The sequence below is a fragment of the Mustela nivalis genome, assembly GCF_964662115.1.
Source record: "Mustela nivalis genome assembly, chromosome: 7".
Classification (NCBI taxonomy): Eukaryota; Metazoa; Chordata; class Mammalia; order Carnivora; family Mustelidae; genus Mustela; species Mustela nivalis.
The window spans coordinates 122044100-122058588 of NC_139026.1; the positions used below are offsets into that span (position 1 = coordinate 122044100).

Sequence of the window (14489 nt, forward strand, 5' to 3'; positions counted from 1 at the left end):
GTCCTGGGCAGCCCCCTTCCTATTTTCTGTCTCCATGAACTCAACTATTCTAGGTCCCTCAAGCCAGTGGGATCATATAGCCTTTGTCCTTTTGCAACTGGCTTTTTCATTTATCATAATGTCTTCAAGATTCATCAGTGTTGTAGCAGGTGTCAGAATTTCCTTCTTTTTAGGCTGAGTAATTGTCCGTTATATGCCTATAATACATTGTTTTTCCATTCAGCCTTCAGTGAACATGGGGTGGTTTCCACCTCATGGCTATTGTGCATAGTGCTATTATGAGCACAGGTGTACAGACGTCTGCCTTTGGGTCTATACTGGAAGTGGGGTTGCTGGATCGGATGGTGCTTCCATTTAACTTTTTGAGGAGTCTTCACACTCCTTTGTAAGGCAGCACCCTCACTTGACATTCCCAACAGCAACGCACAATGGTTCCTGTTTCTCTACACATTTCCTGACACTGAGTTCCCATGTTTTACAATGGCCATCCTGATCGGTAAGAAGTGCTATCGTTGTGGGTTTGATTTGCAGTCCTCGTTTTTTAAAATTTACTTGTAATGTATTTGTTTGAGTAGAGTTGACACATGGGGTTAACACTAGTTTCAGGTGTAAAACATAGTTGATTTGACAACTCTGTTGGTTATGTTGTGCTCTCCACAAGTGTAGCTGCCCGCTGTCACCTTACAAGGCTGTCACAGTACCATCGGCCATGTTCCCTGGGCTGCCCCTTTCATCCCCATGACATGTTCATTCAATCACTAGAGGCCCGGACCTCCCACTCCCCTGCACCCATGTGGCCTATCCCCCAACCTCCTTCTCTCTGGCAACCATCAGTTTGTTCTCTCTATTTATAGGTTTGATTCTGCTTTTTATTTGCTTATGTATTTATTTGTTTCATTTTTTAGATCCCACACACGAGTGAAATCATACGATATTTGTCTTCCTCGGTCTGACTTAATTCACTTAGCATCATACTCTATAGGTTAATCCATATTGTTGCAAATGAAAATTTTTTAGGGCTGAGTAATATTCCTCTGTGTGTATGTGTATCAGTGGACACTTGGGCTGCTTCTCTACCTTGGCTATTATAAATTATTCTCCAATACATTTCTCTTTTGGCTAAAGATGTTGAGCATCTTTTCATGTGCTACCTTGGATTTCCTGGGGCTACAAAGCACTATGAAATTACTAAGAAATCTCCCAAAGAGATCAAAATGAGAAACAGTGTGATGAAAACCAAAATTGAGCCAGTGGAGTCCCCATTTCTTCTCAAGCACCTCATCTCTACAACCGAGAAAAGGCCATCATAAGCATAGGGTTGTTGCGGTTATTTCAAGGTGATCAATTTTGGGTTTTATTATTGTTTTTTATTTTTCTTAAGTCCTCTGTAAAGTTAGTTTTTTATTACAATTTCTTTTTTCAGTGGTACTCTCAAACACTTACTACGGAACATATTCCTAGGGTGGGTTTGTGCCAACTGGCGTCTGTAATGGATAGCAAATGAATTTCATCCTGAGGAAGGGAAGGCTTTCTAGCACATAGAGCCCACTACACACAATGCAAGACCATGGGGGATTGTGATCAAAGAAAGTTCTGGCAATATGTGGCATCCTCAGGGATTGCTGGAAACATCCCCCCTGTGTTGGCTTTGTCTCATTATCTGGAAGGCAAGCAGTCTTTCTACAGTGTACATTCAACTGGGCAGCTTTTGTAGTTTAGTGTGGATTTAGTTGACAGCTCCTGTAGATTCCTGCCATTATCACAGGAATTATCTATTATAATGCCCTTGGCCTCTGTGGCTCCCACTTATGAAAACAGGTAAAGGCCAGGTGCATCTGAGCTGTAAAACGGCCTTATTGCACTTATATAGTGCTCTCACTTTCAAAGCACATTGACTGTCTTCTATGATAATTTCATCATTTTGGGGGGGATGGGGAAGTTACAGACTGTTTGAGAGTCTGGTGAAAGCTGTGGACCCTCTCCCTTAATAAATTCATACACACCACACACACACACACACACACACACACACACACACACACCACACTTCTGCATATCTCATTAGGGATATGCAGCATTAGGGAGCTTCCTGGGTAAGCAGAAAGCAGACATAGGCCATGTGTTCTTTACTCTGGCTCCTTAAACCCCCTACTGAAATTCTTGTCAGAGGTCCTATCTTGCTAAACTTGACATGGAAGATTGAAAGAAATGAATGATGGGCCCTTCCCCAGAGGACTAAGGCTGGTGTCCTCTAGAGAAATCTGGAGCTTGGTAAAAAGCACCCCTTCATCTGGGCTTCTGCTTGCTTGTTTCTTCACATCTGTTCTGAATTTTGAACCACCACTCTGGTCTAGACTAAAGTCGATAGATTCCCTTGGTATCTATAACTGTATTTGAGATTGTCTCCCTGAAGTCTTGGCATGGTGGTAGGGTGTCTACACAGCTATGAGGAGGTACAGATGGCTTTACTGGGATAAGCACTCGTGTCTTAGACAGCTCTGGCTGCTAGAGCAAAACACGGTAGACCAGATGACTTCATCAGCAGGTTTGTTTCTTATATTTTGGAAGGCTGGGAAGTCCAAGATCTAGGTGCCTACTGATTCTGTTCTACCTTGCTGACTGCCATCTTCTTGTTGTGCCCTCGCAAGGCAGAAACAGAGCATGCAAGTTCTCTGGTGTCTCTTCTTACAAAGGCACTGATCGCATTATGGAGACCCCATCCTCATGACCTCAGCTGAACCTAATTACCTCTCAAAGGCCCATTTCCAAAAACCATCACACTGGGGGTTAGGGCTTCAGCCTATGGATTTGAGAGGGACACTCTTCAGTTCATAGTAAATGATTTGGTTGTACTGTGCACAGTGGAATTATTACAGGGGAATCCCCTTAAAACATGGACATTTCAAGATGGACAGATCATCGCTTTTTTAATAATTCTAACATCAAACATCTGTATAACAGTGGAGAAATATAAATGTAGTCCCAAGTTTTATCTCCCTTCACCCTCCCTTACAACCCTACAAGGTAGAGGCAGTTTTTATTAAACTCGGTGAGAGAAGATAAAACTTCAGGGAGACCAAATAATGTAACTTGGTATCAGAATCGACATTTGAACCCCAGTCCCACTCCGACTTCCAGTCCGGCTCTTTGTGCTAACATGTGCCCTCATGTGCAGATGGGTCACCCCACTGAGAGGAGAGAGGATGTTTCTTTCCATGTTTTATCCAGCTTGCGTTTGTTTATTTCTTTCTGCAAATATTTACTGAATATGTGCCGTGCACCTGTCACTTTGCTAGGGACTGGGAAGGAACACTCAACAGCATATACGCAGCCCCTGTGTTTGTGAATCCGGCTCACAGTCTCGTGAAAGAGGCAGGTTTCGAAGAAACCTCATAAGTGAATGTGGAATTTTAATTTTAATAATTTAAATTTAAATTTAATTTAAATAATTTAATTTTAGTTCATTTTAATTTTAATTTTAAAATGCCCCTTCCCTCTGGCAACCATCAGTTTGTTCTCTCTATTTATAGGTTTGATTATATAGCTTTAAAGGAAGAGCACAAGGGGCCCTGGCACAGTGGGACAGAGCTTCCCTGTTTCTAGCGGGTGGCTGGGGAAGTCTTCTCTGAGCAGAGGACCCAATAAAAGCAAACCTAAATGATGAGTAGATCAGGCAGATAAGGTGTGAGGAGGCAGTGTGTTCCAGGCAGACTGAATGGCCCGAGCGGAAGATGCTTTCAGCTGCAAGTAAACCAGAAAAACCAGTCTGGGCTGGCATCTGCATTTAGGAGAAGTCCTACCTCACATAATAACAAGTGCATAGGTGGGAAGGCCCCACGAGAGCCGATGTCAGAACCTCAGGTCTTAGCCACCCTCGCTCTCTGCCATCCTTAGCGCATTGGTTTTCCCTTGTGTCCTCCCCAATCAAGCATGATGGCTGCCACAGCTGCAGTCCTCATGGGCAGACACAGCATCAACTTGTGGAAGAAGAGGTAGTGTTTACCCGCTGTGTGCCCATAAGAGCCAGACTGTCTTTCCAAGAAGTCCCTCAGCCAGCATTCCCTCATATCTCCTTGGCCAGAAATGTCTCCCCTGCTCATCTCTAAAGCGGTCCTGGAAGAGAAAATGGCACAATCACAGCCAGTCGGGTAAAGCAGGTGACCATGTGGGGAGGGGCAAATCCCAGTCGTGCTGGGGACGAAGAAAGCAGGAAACAGATCTGCAGTCGGTAAAGAACGTTTCTATCATGGCCCATAGGTAGGGCACTGTCAAAAAGGCGAGCCTGGGGACAGTATGATGTCAAGGCAGGATATCAGCAAAGTTATATTCCAAGGGGTAAGCAAGAGCCTGGGGAAGGAGAGACTTGGCAGAAAGTTTAGGGTTAACAGAGGTTAGTGGGAAGCCAAAGAAGGCTCTGGGCCAGAGCTGTGAACTGACCTGATTTTCACTCAAGGATTACTCGGGCTACTCTGGGAACAGGGGTTGGACGGGGCTACAGTGGAGGGTCGAGACCACTGGGAGGCGCTGTCAGATGAGCAGTCAGAGTTGCTTCTACCAGGAAGGCTGTGATGGGGTTCAGGTGGTGGATGTATTTTGGATGCAGGAGATAAAGGAGACGGAAGTTTCAAGTGTAAGGCCAAGCCTTTGGCTTAAACGATCATGTAAATGGCTAAGAAAAAAAGAATTATGGGGTGGCGGGGGCACCAGTTTAGGGGGATCAGTAAGATTAAGAATTTCGTTTGGGGCGTATTGAACTTGAGACCGCTTTGAGATATCCATGGAATAGTGTATGCACATGGGGAAGTCAGAAGTCTGGGGGAGAGATCCAGGCATAATGTATGTGGGTATAGTTTGACCATAGTACATTCAAATCCTTATCCCGACAATATAGAAGACAATAATTGGCAGGGTTAAAATACAGTATTAAGTAAAGCAATACTATATGTCTTTATTTATATTTTAAGTAAAAACTTCATGAATGTTAATGTGGTGGTTCCCTGGTCACCACTACCTTTGTCCTAGAGATTAGTCTCAGGCTGGTTTAACAACTGGGTCAGACTCCAAAATGGCGGGCAGGGCTTCTGTTTCCCTGGATGCGTTCCAGAGCCCTGAGTCTCAAGCAGAGAATGAATGGACTTTGGACGTCTCAGTTATATTCCTTCCAAGACGTTCAGATCCTTATGAGTGATAGGCCAAATTCTAAATAAAAATTTTTTAAAGATTTTATTTATTTATTTCAGAGAGAGAGAGAGAGACAGAGATAGCAAGAGAGAGCACGAGAGGGGAGGTAAAGGAGAAGCAGAACAGGGAGCAGGGAGCCCAATGTGGGACTCGATCCCAGGACTCCGGGATCCTGACCTGAGCCGATGGCAGATGCTTCATCCACTGAGCCACCCAGGTGCCCCTAGATAGAATTCCTCTACATAATCTGGCTATATTTGGAGAACCGCTAGCTTCAAATTTGTCATCATCGGTATCAGCACCTAGCACTCCTTGAGTGCCTTCTGTGTCCCAGGCACTGTGCTAGGTGCTAGAGACACCATGCTGACCCACAGACAGCACACACGGGAAGCAAGCTCTGTCGCAGGGCTCTGCACTTAACTCCCGTTCTTCGCATCACTTGCGATGGAGAAGAGGTTAGCCTCTGCAGTTTTTTGGGGGCAGCATTATTTTCATTAGATCAACCTGTCACACAGAGATACCCAATCACAGCAAAAGCACCTGTGACAGGCCATGTACCAAAGGATCTCCTCTCTGTGCACCAGGCACCATCTGCATTTCGTCAGTGCACATACTTGACGGATTGTTTCTCTTTTTATCTCTGCGCTCTTATCTATGTCATCCATCATTTAGAAGAAGAAATGTTTTTTTCCCCTATCAGCGATACTCATTTCTAAAAATACATCAAATGGGTCCTTATCATGTCAGGGAATCTGTCTTTGGGGTTCAGGGCTTACAAACAACCATCTTTGCTGGCATCACTTAAGCTACTGAGAAGGCTGGAGGACAGAAATTTTTGGCACTCCCGATGAGCATGCTGGTGTCCAGGCTGGGGCTGTGGATCAGCCAAGAAAGAACGAGTTCCAAGGACACAGAATTAGCATTTCACTGACCAGACTGAATTTTGTGATCATACACACACTGCCTTTCTTCTAGAAACTTCAAGGAGATGAGTTAATAAAGGTTTGCCTAAATTATGCTCAGGGATACAGAATGCTATGGAGAAACACAGGAGATGTTTGCCAGCATCAGAACTGGGCTGAGGTCTTAAGAAGTTGAGACATCAGAGCCTTAGGGCAGGCTGGATGGGGAGGGCAGGTCTCACCTGCCTGGGGAGGGCCCCTAGCCATGCTGTTACCTCTGACCTCCCTGCCTACCAGATCCTCCAGGCCAAGTACTTACAGTATCCCTTTAGACTGGCCTCCAGCATTGTTCGGTCTTTAGAACTAGGTCTCGCCCAATATACACCGCCCAACAGGCTTTGTGAGAGTGCTGCTAAGAATGCGTTAGCTGCATGGTAGGCCCATTTTCTGAGACAAAGGATGCTCCTTGCCAAGGTGGTCATCATGATTTTAAACCACTGACAGCTGCTTCTTTATGGATACACATGTCCCAGGGAGAGAGCAGGAACCTGAGCTCCAATAGGAGCGAATGTAGTATAACCAGCCCCTGGGAAAGAACCAAGCCTGGCATATTTATGACAGTGGTTACTCCCCTCAGGAGGAATACTGTTAACACTAATAGGAATAATTGACCAGCATTGCCAGCGAGCAGCGATCATCTTGTTATGCTCCTAAGTTTTGTGGGATGGACACATTGCCTTATGTAGGCTACCTTGGGTTCATGGTCTGGACTTGGGCTTCAGAAGTTCAGAAACTAAATTACTCTGTTGATTCGTCTTGCTCAGACGATCCCAGTGAACTGAGTCACACTAGCCAGACCCAAAAGAGATTTAAAAACACAAAAACAACAACAAAAAAACCTGGAGTGTCTGTTTACTAAATCATGAGATGTGTGCCTCACGGGGTAATTGGATACGTATGTCATCAAACTAGCATGTTCTCCCTCCAAGAGGAAATGCTCCACGAAAAAGCAAATTAAAAGCAGAAGTTTCCTTTACGAACAAGGAATCAGAACCCTGGAGCTGGATGGTCTGATGTGTTTTCACAAAGCCTACAGTCGTCTCCGGGGCTTTCTCTACTGGAGAGTCTCGGTCCCCCTGCGGCACGGCTGTCTCTGGCGGCTGGTCCGTGCACACGCCTCCCTCTCCTGCCTTCTGCCCTACATGGCAGCCTCCATCCTGCCCGCTCTTTCATCCCTCCATCACCTGTATTGCCGTGGGCTTTGGTGGTTGTCACTCTCAGGCTCACTGATTTTATTCCACCGGCTGCGTTTCAGTGTGGCACTTTCCGAGGACTTCCAGAAGGGTGCCGCCTCTCCCCTCTGTGGTCTCCGCTGAGTGGATCCCATGTGTGGCTAAATGCCTTCTGGTTAGCTTTAATCTCAGACACAGGTACCGCTTGACCATGCTGTCCCTGCTGCTTCTGGAGAAAGAATTTGGTTCACCTCTGACCCCTCAGGACATAGTCAAACAAATACTGTCTGGTTTCAGAAAGTGGGTGGACAGGTGTGCACAGCTCTGAGGGAATTTGACAAGCAGGGCAATCAAGGTAAAGCAATTCTTCACTTTAGGTTGTAGGGGCAACTTCCTGCCAGTTGGAATCCACCAGTGTCTTTGTTGCACAAAGGCCCTGGAGTAGAGAGGACACTGGAGGGAGAAGCAGGAAGGGAATGTCTCACCTATGTCACCTTTACACTCAATGGCATGGCTTCAGGCCAGATAGAAAAACATGTCACTTCCTCTGCTCTCTTATGTTCATGTCATCATCATCTCTTAAAAACCATCATTTTAGCAGCAGCTAAACGTTTCAGGAGATGTAGCCTGGAAAACGGAAGGCAGAGGATTGACATTTGCTCACTTAACAAACATTTATTGAGCCCAGTACGTGTCAGGCAAAATGATGGGGTTGCAGAGATGGAATCACCAACCGGCCTTGGAGGGGCTTACTGCCTGCTGGAGGCGACAGACAGTAAACAGATCAATTAAAATCCAGTCTTGTCAGCTGTCACCTACTTGAGAGGCGAGAGCTGACCCCACAACAGAGGTGATGGTGATCTGTCCCTGGACGGGCTATCTTCAAATGCTGGCTGCCGTGCAGGGAGATGGATGGTTTATCCTTCAAGACCAATTATTTGAAGATACGATGTGCTGACTGTGTTTGAGATGAGATGGACCACTCAATCTGAAACATAATTTTTCAAATAGATCTTGAAAGATCTGATTCAGCTCTGACCTTCTGATGTCTAACACTTAGTTAGCATCTTAGAATTATCAGGATTTTTAATCCACCTCTCAGCATAGTGCAAAGAGGCCCTGATGGTATTTTACCTTATTTACCATCTGGTACCAAACGCAGCAGCCCAGAGTCAGGAGAGAGGCGGTGTGTAGATCACACAAAAAAGCAGAAAGCATATCGGGGATGCCATGGCAAGTCGTGAGCTTGGGCCCCTTACTCCGTGCTGCGTGCGTGACCAGGAGGTGCAGACAACGGGGGTGGGGAGGGGGGAGACCCTAAATTCCAGGAGCAAGTCAGGAAATTCTCATGGAGGTGGTCAGAGGACCCAGGCAAAGGACAGACCAGAAGCCGGTGACTCTGCACCCAGCAGTGCAGCATGTGTTGGCAAGATCCTGCCAAGGGGTTCCCTCGCTGTGCCCTGAGGGCTCACTGTCTTGCCATCCTCAGCAGTGCTCTGTAAGAGAGTAAGCAGAGGCCAAGGGCACAGCGTGACCAAAGGCCAAAGCCCGTGGTGTGGCGGTACCGAGACATTTCCCAAATGCCAGGCGTCCCTCTGCAAACCATCACAGCTGCTCACGGATCAGAACATGGGAGACAGCGGGTGGGAGAGGGAGGAAGAAGGAAGCAAGCTGGGAGGGAGGAAGCAAGGGCCCCGCAACCAAGAAAAAAAAAAGTCTCAATGCAAAAAGTCAAATTGGAAATCCGCCTGGGTTTCAGAATCATCAGTTAGCGCTGGTGTTAATCACCTCCAAATGGGTTGTCTACACCCCTCCATGCTTTGGGATGAAATCCATGACTCGTGAGAACTAATTTTAGCTGCTGGAAGTTTCGCTGGGTTTTTCCCAACACAACACTCCCAGCTGTTTGAAGCTCTCCCTGCTCATTACCCCTGCCCCCCGCCTGCCCTCCCTTCCACTGTTAGGGAGAGCGCGAGTCTACCAGACATCCTCAAGGTGCCATCCATCTAGCTAATGCAACGATCAAAAAGTTGGACACCTGCAATGAGACCATGGATCATGACGCAACAGCTATAGACACTGCATTTTCCAGCCCAGCCCCTGAAGCCTGCTTTACTCCAAACGGAAGATGCTACTCGTTCTCACACTTGGGGAAGTACTGAGTCTCCTTTCTGCCTCCCCCCACCCCCGCCCTACCCGGCTCCCAATCTTCAGCTCCAGTTGCGTATAAACTTTCCACGAAATGTGTTTCCTTTGTCCCCTAGATCTTTCCCTGATCTGCTTACTCATTCTCAGCTTTCAAGGCAGGTTCCAAATCTCCGCGGGTGACATGGGACCTTTATCCACTGTATTTTCAGTAATCCTGCTTTCCTGAAGTCAGCCTGCACATGGTTTTAATATACGAACCATTCCTGGTTTCTCCCGCCTGATCTCTTCCAAGTTTGCATGGAGAAAGTTCTGGAGCGTGCATAATCAAACATATGGTTGCTAAAGTGATTGGATTACGTCTTGGTAATGATTCGGGTCTCATTGGTCATTCTATTTTATAAATCCGAGTAATATGCTGGAACCTGTTTTGTACACTAAGTGGATCTTGCAGTTAATGTACAAGAGGTTTATCAGCTTAAAAAGCTTTGCTTTAGTTTATTAGTCTGTTATATTATCCGGAGTAAGGCTAGATAAAAGTTCAGATCCTTTCCCACAGGCCCCAGACGTCCATAAATACCCACTGAGTGCCAAAACAAAAAGGCAACTGGGGGCTTCCTGGAGTTGTTGCGTATCCGGCAGACTCTCATTTCCAAAGGAGAGACACCCAGATTGATGGGCTTTGTGAATGTTTTTCAGAGATTCTTTGGCCTTGGCGTTGGCCTTACGTGGTGTACTTAGTTTGCAATAATATACATAGAGGTTTGTTGTTTTGGTCATTTCTATGGCACCCTGGTCTAATTGCATAAAAATATTTTTCCTTCACAAATATGCCTTTGAATACATGTTCTCAGGAGATCTGGAGCTCTTCCTGGAATCAAGGGCTCCCAGGCTAAATGCTTGGAAAGACTGGTCTCTAAAGAGTAACAATAAGCTAGTCTCCGGGACACCTCATATTCACAACATGGTGCACAATGTTAGGATCATAATTTGGTCCTTTCTCGAGCAAGCTTAGAGATGTAGGTCAGGGTGGATGGGCATTTGTGGACGAGTCTGAGACTTTGCACAAAGTTTAAAAATATAATGCTTCATTTCCATGTTGTGGCCACTGGACTGAGTCCCTTGGGGTTTGTCTGCTCCTCTGTCCCCCTCCCGCTGTTCTTCCTGGTGTGAGCAGGGTCCCACTTGAGTGCTTCAGCTGAAGGACTGGAACAGGATTACAGAGCAAGGTTCTGCGTATATCTATATATATGTGTCTGCATCCATCTATCCATCAATGTGTGTGTTTTATATGTAATGTACATTATTATATGGTATGTGTTATATATATTATATCTCCCTATAAGGTGGACATTATTATCCTCATTTCACAAAAGAAACTGAGCCTTAAAGAGGATATGTCATTTCCTCAAGGTCACTGAACCTGCACTTGTTGGAGCCGAGATTGGAATCTGTGGCTTTGTTTCTTGAAATCCCAGGCTGAGGAAACCACACCAGGAAACCTCTCTGAAAACAGAGTGACAGTCAGCCCTCAGAGGACAACAGCAAACCTTTCCTTGAAAAGTCACATCTCTGTTCTCCTTGAGAGCTCTTTTATCCAGTTAGATTCAACAGCAGATTCTGGGTTGCCTTTTTCTGCGATTTTTCCATTGTCAGGGTGGACTGTTGCACCCAAATGCTTTTTGTATAAAATACTGAAAATAACTGGAGCAAGTGGGTGGTTCAGTCAGTTAAGCATCTGACTCTTGATTTTGGCTGAGGTCACAATCTCGGGGTCATGAGACAGAGCTCTGTGTTGGGCTCCACGCTGGGCATAGAGCCTGCTGAAGATTCTCTCCCTCTCCATCTGCCCCACCCCTGCCTCACACTTGTGCATGTGCGCTCTCTCTCTTTCAACCGCCCCCCCCCCCAAAAAAAAACTCTTTAAAATTCTGAAAATCAGTTTGGCACTTAAGCACATTTCAGGTACATTTCACTTATGTATGTTATTTGATTTCCCAACTACTCTGGGTTGGTGAGGCACACCTGAACTCCTGCCCAGTCCTGCGGAGTTCCACAGAGTCTTGGCAGAAGGATTTCTATCCTTCACATCCCCTCAAGGCTCCATATGGGAGCTCAGCGAGGCTACTGGATGTGATCGTAATGGAATTTGGTTCAGTATAAACTCAGGTCCATTTTTCTCTGATCCCTCTCTCCCGTGGACAGACCCCAACAGTCCCTGATATTCTCCTCCTCCTCTGTGTCTTTCCAGTTAGAAAGGTTAGGTGTTGACTTTCTGAGTGCAAGGACTCAGCTGGTCTTATTTCTTTGGCAGGTCTTCCAGCCTCGGTCCTGGCTGTGCTTCCTACACCCCATACAAAAACACAGCCCCCTGACTTCAGAGACAGGTCTAGGAAGAGAGCGTGCTTTCATTTCCTTGTCTTTGCTATAACCTAGCTGACCGCGGCGCTCGTATTAAAGGTTAATCAACTTGGATCTGGAATTGGATGAGTAAAATTAAAATTCTGTTCTGCCCCTTCGATGTGGGAAAGTTGCCTCGTCTCTTCATGTAGACCCTCATCTGGAAATGCAAGATGGACGTGCTTATGTCATAAGTACACATGTCTCGTAAATGAGCAAATGTGAAAGTGGCACAGCTCAGGGCCAGGCACACAATAAATACTCACCACATGGTGGTGAGTATTGTTATTAAGTTGACCGGAAGCACACAGCTTAGTTTCTCCTTTACAGAGAAGTCAGCATCCTCCCTTTGCTATGGACATACAGCGAGACTTTAAACTCTGAGCAGCTGGGACAGACTTCTTCACTATGATAATGAACAGCATTTGGCGCAAGTGTCAGTCCTCCATGAATCTTTGTGGAATTGGGCTAAAGTGGTTTTTGTTTCTCTAAGCCAGAACCCTGGGCAGATAGATGCATAGGCCTGCCACTTGTTCTAGTTGAAGCCACCCCTTTCATCCCACTGGGACCCACTTTCCCAGCCTCCTAAGTGAGGGGTTGGCCAGTGCCTGAAGAGGACTCCTGGACCCCAGAATAAAATTCTGTGATTCTGTACAAATCCCTCTCCTAGGCAGAGCCCTTCCTCAGACATATATTTCAGCTTCAGGTTTGAGGATTCAGACTGGGTACAGGGGGTACGATCTATGAATCATGTCATCTCATAGGCATCTCCTGGTTGAATGGAAAACCGACCAGGGAGATTGATACGTGGAGGAAACCATCAGGGCACAGGGAAGATGTGAGCGCAGAGAATTGTTGACGAATGGTTGTGCTCATTCCATTCCACTTTGGAGGGCATTAGCAGGTTTCACTGCAAAAATAACCGAGAAATTGTAACACCTGAGAAACTTTAGTTAAATTATTTCCCCCAGAGTAAACATCCATTTTAGGGAGTTCAACCCTACTTTGTAAGTCAACTTGACTGTGCTGTTGTATGCACAAACACACACAAGCAATTTTTGTGTAGCTATTTCCTGTTTATGAAAGAATAGTCAGTTGACAAATATTGATTATTATAGAGTGCTGATGAAAGATACAAAGGAAATGCAATATATGACAACCTCTCCCTCATGCAAGAACCCACAGCCAAGGTGGGAAGACACATAGAATAACCATGAAGTAATCCTTTTTAAATTTTTTGAGAGGACCCGAGAAGGAGATGGGATTGAGGTAGAGTGTGAAGAATGTAAAGTGTTCAGAGAGGGGTTGAGTGTGTTTGAGGGGGTGGGTGGCAGTCCCTGAAACACTGAGATGTTGACGGGCTCATTCATCCAGTAGATTTTTGCGGACAACATCCTGGTCTGGGTGCTGGGGATGGTGAAGATGAATGAGGCCTGTCCCCCACCTTAGGGAGCTCAGACTGTAACAGGAGATGGTGGGACACAGATATCAAACCACATATGTGCCATCTTGGCCGTGCCTAAGAGGCTGGGGAGCTCAGAGGAAGGGTGGGGGTCAGAAGAGGCATCATGGGTTAAGGCCAGTCACGTGGGGCCCTAGGAGCAAAGAGGAGCCTCAGTGGTAGACATGGGAGGAAGAGCATTCCAGGCATAAGGAACAGTGTATGGAAGGAAATACTGTCAAATCAGAATGAAATACTGTGGCTTCCTATGGCCACCTTCCCATTATCTCTCCTGTCTACTTTTCTATTTCTTGTTTATTTTTTCAGTTTCCTGTTTATTCTGGAGCTCAGTGTTGAGTGTCTGTCCTCCCCCTTCCCCCTACATAGAATGTGAAAGCCGTGAGAGTGGGACTCACGGTCTCCTTCCACACTAAATCCCCAGGCCTGGGACAAAGTCAAAGCCCAGTTAGCATCTGGGGACCCCCAAGGAGGACTACCTGATGGGTGGTTTTTCATCCTTTGTCCTCAGTGGGAACCTGAAGGAACCACTCAGGGAAGGTACATGTGACTTTGGGAGGGATAGGAACAGCTGCCACAGGTCTGTGCTCACATCCAGGGCAGAAGGCATGAAAGCCAGCCAGCTAAGAGTTGATGGAAACCCAACAGGGGAAAGTCAAGTGCGTTCCCCACAAAGAGGGACCATTTGTGTTCACACTAAGTGCTTGCTGGCCCATACAAAGAAATAAGCCAGCTATTCTTACAGAGCTGTCCAGTCTATACCATACTTTGGGTAGTCTGAATCCTGGTACCCCAGACCTATACACGTGTGCCTTTCATGAACCTGTTAGCGATGTGTATGTCTTCTTTGGAGAAATCCAAAAAACAAGAGAAAGTGTTGGTGGGAACGTGGGAGAAAGGGAACTCTCACACACTGTTGGGGGGATGCAAAATGGCACAGCCACTGTGGAAAACAAAATGGAGGTGCCTCAAAAAATTAGCAATAGGAGTGCCTGGGTGGCTCAGTCGGTTAAGTGACTGGCTCTTGATTTTGGCTCATACTGCCTCCTGGTGGCTCAGGTCATGATCTCAGGGTCGTGGGATTTAGCCTCACATTGAGTGCTCAGTGTGGAGAGTCTCTCCCTCTCCCTCTGCCCCACCCCTTCCATCCCTACCCTCCCTCCCCTCTCT

The 14489-nt window shown here is 46.3% G+C and overlaps 1 protein-coding gene across 4 annotated transcripts in view; it reads left to right on the forward strand.

Moving 5' to 3' along the window:
* The window catches only part of CAMK1D (calcium/calmodulin dependent protein kinase ID), a 430211-nt gene that overhangs the window by 393155 nt on the left and 22567 nt on the right, over positions 1–14489 (forward strand). The window lies entirely within an intron of this gene.